Source organism: Zingiber officinale, chromosome 3B (genome assembly GCF_018446385.1).
Source record: "Zingiber officinale cultivar Zhangliang chromosome 3B, Zo_v1.1, whole genome shotgun sequence".
Classification (NCBI taxonomy): domain Eukaryota; kingdom Viridiplantae; phylum Streptophyta; class Magnoliopsida; order Zingiberales; family Zingiberaceae; genus Zingiber; species Zingiber officinale.
The window spans coordinates 94,428,681-94,439,806 of record NC_055991.1 but is presented as its reverse complement, the minus strand read 5'-3'; the positions used below and the strand labels follow the sequence as shown (position 1 = coordinate 94,439,806).

Below are 11,126 nucleotides of genomic sequence, written 5' to 3'. Positions count from 1 at the left end.
TTGATTTTAGGGGAGAGGATAACCTTGAGGATTATTGACTTCCTTACATAGTGTTGTATCCGTCTTAGGGGGAGGATCTTGATTCCCCTAAAATTATGGAAGATGAGCATTTCTGATCTAAACTTAAATCGTGTTGTCAAACAACAAAAAGGGGGAGATTGTTGATACAGTCTGACCTGGCTGTTGTTTTGATGTTGACACTGATTTAAGTTTGTATCAGATATTAATTAAACTCATATTGATTACTGATCAAGGTTGATCAGGTGGAAGGGAAAAGTCCAAGTATGGAAACTTGGCACGCGGAGTCGGAGAGGGCTCTGTAGCTCGTTCTCTGGACTAGGTCAGAGAGGGCTTGGTAGCTCGTTCTCTGGACCGGACGGAGTCGGAGAGGGCTCGGTAGCTCGTTCTCTGGACCGGATGAAGTCGGAGAGGGCTCGGTAGCTCGTTCTCTGGAGCAGATGAAGTCAAAGAGGGCTCGGTAGCTCGTTCTCCAGACTAGGTCAGAGAGGGCTCGGTAGCTCGTTCTCTAGACCGGACGTGGAAGTCGGAGAGGGCTCGGTAGCTCGTTCTCCGGACTAGGTCAGAGAGGGCTCGGTAGCTCGTTCTTTAGACCTGGAAGGCTTTAGGATTTAGGCCTGGGAAGCTCTAAACCTACATAGGCATTGGATCGGTCTGTTGACCGATCCAGTGATGCTATGGTTATCTGATCGGTCACCAGACCGATCAGTAACCAATCAGTAATTCTCGGTGAGTGCGATCGGTGCAGTGACCGATCGGTAACCAATCGATAACTCTGTGAGAATGCGGTCGGTGCAGTATCGAGGCAGCGGTTTGGGAGAAAGGATGAGGATCGGTGCGTGGACGATCCACCTACTGATCGGTCCACGGACCGATCGAGCCTCTGGACCGATCGGGCTATGGCACGATCGGTCAAATGTGGATCGGTCTGGCGATCACGATAATATCTGTAGTTCTGCATTTCTCGCAGCTTAAATCGGTTTAACCATCTGCTGAGCTTTTTAATTTGAATTTAAGCATTGGCATGATACGCAGCTGCATTAAAAGCTCGGCGATGGTCATCGACAGATCGCGGATCGGGATCGACCGATCCTTTCCGATCGGGGCCATGGCGATCGGTCGAAAGCTCGATCGATCGTGGACGATCGGCTATAGTGGATCGGTCCGATCTATCCTTCTCCCGAACCGCCTCGATCGGTCGATCGTCGATAATTCTCCGCGATTGTTATTGATCGGTCACCGGACGTCGATCTCACGAGAGTTACTGTTGATCGATGCGGTGGCCGATCGATAACCATAGTATCACCGATCGCGGTGATCGATCCATGCCTAGGGCTTCGCGGTCTGAGAACGAGCGAGCCCTCGACCTGGTCGAGAACGAGCTGCGGCCTCTCCGACACGGCGAGCCATCGAGCCCTCGACCTGGTCCGGAACGGCTGCCGAGCCCTCGACTCCGGTCGAGAACGAGCTACCGAGCCTCCGACTTGTCCGAGAACGAGCTACCGAGCTCTCGACTCCGTCGATCGAGGCGAGCTGCAAGCCTCTAACCTAGTCGAGGCGAGGCTACGGGCCTCTCCGACTCCGCGTGTCAAGTTTCCATACTTGGACTTTTCCCTTCCACCTGATCAACCTTGATCAGTAATCAATCTGATTTTAATTAATATCTGATACAAACTTAAATCAGTGTCAGCATCAAAACAACAGCCAGGTCAGACTGTATCAACAGACCCGACGCCTACTGTTCCCTCTGCGGGGAACGCGTCCTCATCTACTCCACTCAGGAGATTTACCTGATGCCAGTGCGATCCTCCAGATCGACTGGACTTTTGCTCATCCCTAGAAGCTTCCGAACTTTCTGCTGGACATCCACTTCCTGGCTAGTCCAGTCTTTCACCTGGTTCGCGACACCAGGACTTTCCACCTAGGGTTACCACCCCCTAGGACTTTTGCCTGAAGCCTTCGACCTGCTAAGATTTTTCGCATAGGGTTACCACCCCCTATGACCTAGGGTTACTACCCCCTAGGGTTTTTACCTGTCTAACCACAGTTAGGAGTTTCCTGAAACACTTAGTCAAGTATGTTAGATCACAACACACCTTAACTTTGAATCCTTTGTCATTATCAAAACTCAGGTTCGATCGTCGGATGCTTCCCGCACCAATATTTATATTATATAATTTATTTAATATTAAGTCTCATTTACTTACTTTCATGTCGAAAGTGCTCTCGTGCAGCTCGATCAATTTTTCCCACAACTCCTTTGCACTGTTGAAGGGACCAACCCGGTTCAGCTCTTCTTTGGTTATGCTGCATTGAAGAGTTTGTGTTGCTTTTGCATCGACTTCAATCTTTTTGCGGGTTGATGTGTCACATTTGTCGTAAGGGATAAGGATGCCATCTTCGGTGGGAAATGGGAATCCAGTCTGGATTATTATCCACATTTCCACCTATGTCTTGAGGTGGTACTCTATTCAACCCTTCTAGTAGTCGAAACCTTCATTGGAGAAAAGAGGCAGGTGAGCTGTACTGTAGCCTTCTTGATGGGCCATTAAAAAAATAATTTCGCACAAAAAAATGTTCCAAGACTTGGTCTTAGATTAGTAGTGCGAGAGAAAAATGAAAATAGCAATTCACTCATTTCAAGAAAAAAATAATAAAATATTAGTAAAATATTAATAAAAAAATATTATTACAAATTTTGGTAACTGCGATATTTTGCTAATACTAACCAATGATGAAAAGAAGAAAAAAGACTTTTTCAAAGATAATTTTAGAGGAAAAAAATGAAAGACATAAGAATATTTTAAAAACAAAAACGATATATAATTTTCATTCAAAAAGACCCCCCCTCTCTTCTCGATTGGGTGGTTTCACCAATTCAGAGTCACTGATACCAATTGTAGGATCGATGATATATTATAGGGAGGGGGGAGGGGGGAGGGGGGAGGGGGGGTGAATAGCACTCATAGCTAATTCATTTGTTTATCGAAAAATACTAAATAAGAACGCAGCGAAATAAAGAAAGACACAAAAGTAATCGCTAACATTATTTTTTTTTAAATATAATTATAAATAAAACATAATTTTTTTTAAAAAAAATTGAGCTTTTTAATTGTCATTAATGGCTTTTCTAAAAAACTTTAAATTCCGTAGCCAGCCGCCTTTCTCTTTTTTAATCGAAAGTGAAAAAGTAACCAATTTGCATTTCTTCTCTCGGTCGGCCACTCCCTATAAATACACATCGGCCGATCACTACATGCCCAGTCGAAGGAAGGGCTCGAGATCCTTGTTCGTCTTCTCGACATGGCGGCCCCAAATTCGGTTCCCCTTCTCACCGTTTACAAGATCGGCAAGTTTGACCTTTCTCACAGGTCAGAGCTTCTTTTTCTTTTCTTTTCTTTTCGGGCGCCTTCCTAACATCGAATCGAATCACATGAATGCAGTTCTTTGTGGCAAACAAGATATCAAAAAAAAATCTGATTTTGTTCCAATTTCTGAATCTGAAACGAATTGCGCTGGCTCTGCTTGCAGAATTGTGCTTGCGCCGTTGACAAGGCAGAGGTCGTACGGGAACGTGCCGCAGCCGCACGCCATCTTGTATTACTCTCAGCGGGCATCCAAAGGCGGCCTCTTGATTGCCGATGCAACTGGAGTTTCCGACACTGCTCAAGGGTAGGGTGGGCTATTGCCCCGAATTATTTCAGATGTTGCTGTGATCGCTGTTTGTTTTGTTTTGTTTTGTTTTGTTGTGTTTGCTCATTGAATCTGGTTGGACAAGGTATTAAGACACTCCCGGTATTTGGACCAAAGACAGGTGGAAGCTTGGACGCCCATTGTGGATGCAGTTCACGAAAAGGGTGGCATCTTCTTTTGCCAGATTTGGCACGTTGGAAGGATTTCCAACACTGTTACTTCTCTCAAACCTCTGCCTTTCTTCCTTCTCTTGGCTAAATTATGTTTTTTTTAGGTGCAAGTCCTGATTGCGAGTTTGGAACCACTCTACTTTTGTGTTGGTTCTTAAGCAAACACACTCTAGATGTATGAAAGAATGTTATAGTCAATATAGTTGGCTTATCTAAGCTAAAGTTGATTCTTTTTTCCCTTCTATCTATACTGTGTTGCATCATGCTGAGGTAGGTATCTCTAACCATTCTGCACAGGATTACTTGTTGAGACTGGATTACTGCCAGTGTCACCCATATAGGGATGTCCAGCATGATTCATATATCAAGATGCTCCTCTTGCAGATTTTCAGCTCAATGGCCAAGCTCCAATTTCATGTACTAATAAGCCATTAAGTCCTCAACTACGAGCCAATGGAGTTGATGAAGTGAGTTTTTCTGTCCCACGGAGATTGGAGACAGAAGAAATTCCTTTGGTTGTCAATGATTTTAGACTTGCTGCTAGAAATGCCATAGAAGCTGGTAAGACTACCTACTTTTTTATATGTTCTTCATTTTCTTATTCCAAAGAAGAAACTAAAGCTGTTGCTGATTTGTCACTTGACATCCATGCTAACACAATTATCAAATATTTTGGAGCCACAAGCTGCTCTAAGAATTTCATATATCTCCTTTTTTTGCTAACTTTGATCTTTCAATATGTGAAACATAAGGATTACATGGTTCATCTTATTGTTCATGGTTCATTGATCAAGCTAATTAATAAGCCTCAGACTAGAGCAAAGTCCTTCACTATTTGGACAGAATAATTTGTATGTTCATGATGATAAAAATGAAAACTTATAGCTTATATACTTGCAAAGTCCAATCCCAAAGATGTTCCGTTATGTTTTGTCAAATACCAACTTATTTTTGATGCATCAATCCCTTTTCTTCGGTAGATTTTGTGTTCTTCATTTCAATCTTTGGCTTTTATAGTCATCTGAGTGTTTCAAGGTTGTTTTTGGCTCTTCTTTGATTTAGTTATCTGGTTTACTGATGCCTACTAGATTGCCCTTGTTATATAGGTGTTTTCTTTTTTTTCTCTCTCTTAATATATATTTCCCTTTTTTCTCTTTTGTTTCTAGTTTTAGAAAATATATCGAATTTTAAGTACAATAATAAAATATTTTCAAGATAGAGTCAAGAAAGTGTTTTGAATTAGATATTGTAAATATGGTTGTCATGTAAACTTCGATGGCAAATAGGGTGAAGGATATAACATGGTTAATTTTTTGATCGTCATGAGGTAAAGTGCCACATTTAAAGAGAGATGATGGTTGTGGTTTGGTGTATGGAGAACAAAAGTTATCCGTCTAAGTAAGAAATATTTCTAAAATTGGCAAGATTGTAGAAATGAGCAGTGAAAAGATATAAAGGAGATAAAAATAAAGTTTAAAGGTAAGAAGTCGCATAAGAATAGCAATTTTCAAAATATATGACAAGTTGGGATTAAGGATGAGGAAAAGGGTATTTATCAAATTACTATGGAAAAAATCAGTGTTCTAAATGGCGGTAAGGTGGCTGCCTAGGCACCACCTAGGCAGGAGGCGGGCATCAACCGCACCGCCTCAGGTTGAGGCGGTCCCTTTAGACGGTAACTCATCTTCTTCCGCCGCCATCGCGCTTGGAGTTGTCGCTACTGTTGTTTCGCCACTGCGACACGTCCGGATGGATGGCTTGGGCCCAACGATGAGTTCTGATGCATCGTGTGAGCCCGGACGAAGCATGTGGGCCCTGTGACATGTCCGGACTCATCGCGCAAGCCCGAACGCGTCGCCCGAGCTCGACGACAAGCCCGGAGGCGTCGCCCAAACCCGACAATAGGCCTCGACATGTTGCTCAACCCAGTGACGCGTCCCAACTGGTCACGTGGCAATGTGTCCAACTCGTCAGTCGACTTAAACAGAATACACAGGTAAGTTGTAAGTTAGAATTTAATTAAATTATTTTATGTTAATAATTTTAGTCAACTCCTAACTATGACTGAGATTATATATATATATATATATATATATATATATATATATATATTAAATTTTTAATTAACATATTTACTTAAAAGTAAATATTATAAAGAATAATGATTATTTATAATATTATATATAAAAAAACGTAAAAATATTCAACCGCCTAGACGTCCGAGGTGGTAGGCAGTCACTGACCACCACGCCACCACCTACCGCCTACAACCTACCGCCATTTACAACACTGGAAAAATATATAGATTTTGGTAAATATTATATTACAAAAGGTATAAATCAAAAGATTTTTCTTGATTATAATCAAATATAGGAAATATAAAAGAATATTTTATAAACAAATTAATTAGAACTCTTTACAGAATCTACTTTTAGGATTGAAAACTAAGAAAAGCTTAGAAATTATAGATTTTTTTTGTAAGATAGGTTTCTTTAGGAGGATATTTAGATATTAAAAGTTTCTTTAGATTTATTTGGGAGTTTGTTTAGATTTTTTAAAGCTTTAGATTTATTTGGGACTTTCTAAAATTGTTTTGGTAACGAAGTTGTATTTTGTATTTCTTGTATTAGGTCATCCTTCAATTATTAATATTTTTCCCTCTTCCGTGAATTAAGTTATTCCCCGTGCTACATCAATTGATATTAGAGCTAAAATTCCTATTCAGTCTATGTAATCCCTCCCATGAATACACCGCCACTTTCATCAATCGCACCATTCCCATCCAACTCCTCCCCTTACTGTCAACAAATAAAAAAGGGAACTTATGCATAATTCCCTATAAGCCACCATGGATACCTTTATATTTGTAGCTGCCTAGCCACTCCTTCCAATCCACTAACCTCCTTCGCTCTATATCATCCGCGATTAGGGGTGTAAATGAGCCAAGTCGCTCGCGAGCTATTCGAGTCTCGACTCAAAACAAAAAGTTCGTTCGAGTTCGTTCGATTAAGTTAACAAGCCAAGCTCAAGCTTGATTTTGAGCTCGCAAACATTATCGAGCCGAGCTCAAGCTTAACAGTATTTGGTTTGTGAATTCGCAAACATATTCATTTAGACACTTGCAATCGTGTTCGTTAAGAGGCTCGCGAACATGTTCTTTAAGAGGCTCGTTTATATATATATAAAATTAAAGATCACATAAATAATAAATGAGCTCGAACTAAGTTTGTTTAATTTTTAAACGAGCTTTTTTCAGCTGAACTTGAGCTATTTAATTTAATTACGAGCCGAGCTCGAGCTTAAGAATTAAAGCTCGAATCAAACTCAAGTCGAGCTCGAGCTTAAGGATAACGAGTCGAGCCCGAGCTCAAGCCTCTTACTGTTCGGCATAGCTCGGCTCGTTTACAGCCCTATCTGCGATGAAGGAATCACTCTAGCAACTACCACTAGCTCCTATTTGTGCCTCAAAGATGCCATCATTTCCATCTTGTCTCTTAGCCATAGTCTGCACTAGTCACCATTACTGCTTGAGATGCTTAAAAACCAACCTACAAGTCCCAAGTTGGCTTGACCAAAGGCTTTGCATGCCTATGCCTTATCCATTTGTTGTTTCCTATAGTCCAACCATTTGTTGTTTCCTATGCTCGCCACCACATATTGTTGCCTTCCCTCATTTTTTTAATCCACGTATCTAGCTCTTACGATTTAACCTAGAAGTGACCGATCCAACCCCATGAAAGTTTTCCACCGGCCATCAGAATAAATCAGGAAGGGCAGATGATTCCTGACGGATTACCCAGCATCATAAGTTTTTCAAACTCCTCAGGTGTAATATACCTTGGATGAGATTTGAACCCTTATTGCCTAGGGAGCTCGCCCCACCTCTTACCATCGCACCATAGCCCTGGGGGCGTTGTTGCCTTCCCCTTGGTTGGCCCTTTACACAGTTGATTATGCGATCCTTACTTTAGATCATAGCTAATTTATAACCCCAAGACTTTTCTATTGCATGAACGATATCATGCCCATCATGGAGACACTTGCACAACAAACTTCAACAACAAAATACACTTGCATTACTTTGGTAACATAATTCCTCAATTAAAATTTATTTTTGTTTAATTTAATTGATTCTTTTGAATTTACATAGGTTTTCTCACAAAATACTAGTTTTTCCCTCACCACAACCAAATCACAATCCTTTATTCATATCTTAGTTTATCAGTTTTACAAATTTTTATAAATATCATTACTTTGTTAACCCTGAGCATGACATGTTGAACCCCACTTTGAGAGAAATAGATAATAGGTGTGATCATTGGAAATCAGGTGTGAACTTGGAAAACTAACTTAAAACCCTAAGAAGTCACTTGGATGTCGTAGAAAGATTCTTAAAATAAATTATTAGAAAACCAGGCGATATGGGTAAAGAAAATAAATAGAATATTAGATCATTCAGACAAATGATTATGACTTATTTTTAATAGAATCATAGATGAAGATGAAAGAGGCATCACTAGATATGATAAAGTGGCCACTCTTAGCTTTAGTAGTAGGATATATCTAAATGAATTCCTCGGTTGGTTAGACTAAATTGAGGATTATTTTGATTGTTATGACATAAGTTTGTTAAACTTACAATTTGAAGAATGAAGGCTAGAGAAAGCTTTAGAGCTTTCCTTGTTCACATCATTGAAGGACTTATGCTATAAATCCAAGCAAACTCAGTGTTGGGAGGCAATAGAAAATGATTTAAAAGTTGAATATTGCTACTTAATAGCTTTGACTAGAGTCTAATAGTAGGATAAAATCCATGCAATCAATTGAAATAGTTGGGACTTGATGTTGATAGTGTCCAATTCATTTCAATAATGGTGAAATAATCTTGCTTATCTATCCCTTTTGCTTAAAAGGAAATTATATTAGATTAACTGAACTGCAGAACTCTGAAACGAAATTTATAACTATACATCAGTTTATTTGGAAAGTTCTGTCCTTGGCAATTTTACATCTTAATTCCTGAAAATTGATTTTATAAGTTTTAATCAGAATCAAGCACAAATTTTGGGACTGTTTATTTTCCAAAAATATGCTTTGTTTACTCGGGCCACATAGGTTTTGATGGAGTTGAGATTCACGGAGCACATGGCTACTTAATTGATCAATTCTTGAAGGATCAAGTGAACGATCACACATACCAGTATGGCGGAAGCCTAGAGAATCGTTGCCGCTTCGCTTTAGAGGTAGTCGAAGCTGTCGCTGCTGAAATTGGAGCTGACAGAGTTGGAATAAGACTTTCTCCTTTTTACCAACTTTTCAGAAGCCAGAGATTCCAATCCTGAAGCTCTCGGACTGTACATGGTTAATGCTCTCAACAAATATGGGATTGCATACTGTCATATGGTGGAGCCCAGGATGTCTTCCACCAATGAGGAAAGCATTCAAGGGAACTTTTATCGCCGTCGGGGGTTATGATGGAGAAGAAGACAACCATGCCATCTCAAGTGGTTATGCAGATCTGGTGGCTTATGGACGCATTTTCTTAGCAAATCCGGACCTTCCTCGGCGGTTCGAATTGAATGCTCCACTTAATAAGTATAACAGGGAAACCTTCTACACTTCTAATCCAGTTGTTGGATATACAGACTATCCATTCCTTTAGTTTGATTCATAAACTAGCAAGTTCTGAGTTATGAAACTTCATTTACGATAATCATTGAAGATGCAACTCTATATGACAAAAGGTGACTCACTCACCTCAAACGCCCCTCACCATTGGCCCCACAACGAGATACAGCTCTAGATTCTACTGTTTGTGAGGGTAGGAAAGTGTTTACTTTGCCTTCAATAATTATTTCTCTTCGGTTGAGAATCAGTTATGAAGCATATCTACAGTCAATGACTTTGATGTTCTAAGGGAATGGTGAGGGTAGGAAAGTGTTTACTTTGCCTTCAATAATTATTTCTCTTCGGTTGAGAATCAGTTATGAAGCATATCTACAGTCAATGACTTTGATGTTCTAAGGGAATCATCCAATATATGCATGTAAAACAACACGAAGCCATGAATTCTCAAACTCCCACATTATTATATTGGACCGGAAGAATTTTACTAGTGTTATCTTAAGCATGAGAGGGGGTTTGTGCCTCTTGATGTGTATTATTTCATGCAAGTTTTGATGGAAGTTGTAAAACCTAATATGCATGATCTCTAGAAACACGACATAGGAAATACTAAACATGAATCTTGTTTCAACGAAAGCATGACATTAACATCAAAGCATAAACAAGAGTGACAAAGAACTAGATTGAAGAGTCATGGTCTTTGTTCTTTAGTGTCGTCTGATCCCTGTGGAAGAAGAACAAGCGGAAGCAAACGAGGAGAGGTCTTCCAAGGGGCTTAGGATGACAACATCGAATTATCTTCATTAATGGGGAATGAAGAGATGTTTCAAAAGATGTCATAAACTCTTGAGGACCTCCCCTTATATAGGCAATCAATTTGTTATCAGCCAATAGATAATAACGGATCAAACTAAAGGGTTCTACACATTAAACTCATATCCAATAATCCGAAATCCAATAACTTTAAGTTAGATCACTTAAATGGATTCGATTCGTACTTATATGCACAATTTACAATTAAGTCCATCAATTAGAGATAATAACCAATAATCTTCCACTTGGGCTACTTGTGAGTTATATATGAAATATAAGTAAAACTTTAGTTAATATTAAACTTTATGGATACAAGATACCCCTGTAACAATTTGGTCTATTAAGTTTATTGGTATATGACTAAAGAGGTCATAGCTATTATATATACATGTAAAAAACATTAACAGTAATCATAATATCAATGTCATTAATGACATAGTTTAAGATATGGATGTGTAGAGTGAAAACTATATGAAATGTGATCACTACATGTCAATTTCCAACTTGTTTGATCATATTTGCAAATACCACATGCTAAACTGCAATACCAAATCATGATCTAAATCTTATGATTTCTAAATGGAAGTTATATCATATTTACAAACACCAAATGTTAAAAAATAGTAGTAAATCATGATACTTAATTTTAGAACGTCAAATAAAAAATACTCATTAATGTTTTTGAACTTAAGTACGTATAATAATCAAAATAAAATGTTTGTCAAAAATTATCAAAATAAAATGTTTGTCAAAAATTATAGAGCAGTACAGATTCACATTAGATGAGTTATTCTTCTATAAGGACTC

The 11,126-nt window shown here is 39.3% G+C and overlaps 1 pseudogene; it reads left to right on the top strand.

Moving 5' to 3' along the window:
• Positions 1-3,225: 3,225 nt before the first annotated feature.
• On the top strand, positions 3,226-10,082 carry LOC121967121 (annotated as a pseudogene).
• Positions 10,083-11,126: the final 1,044 nt, after the last annotated feature.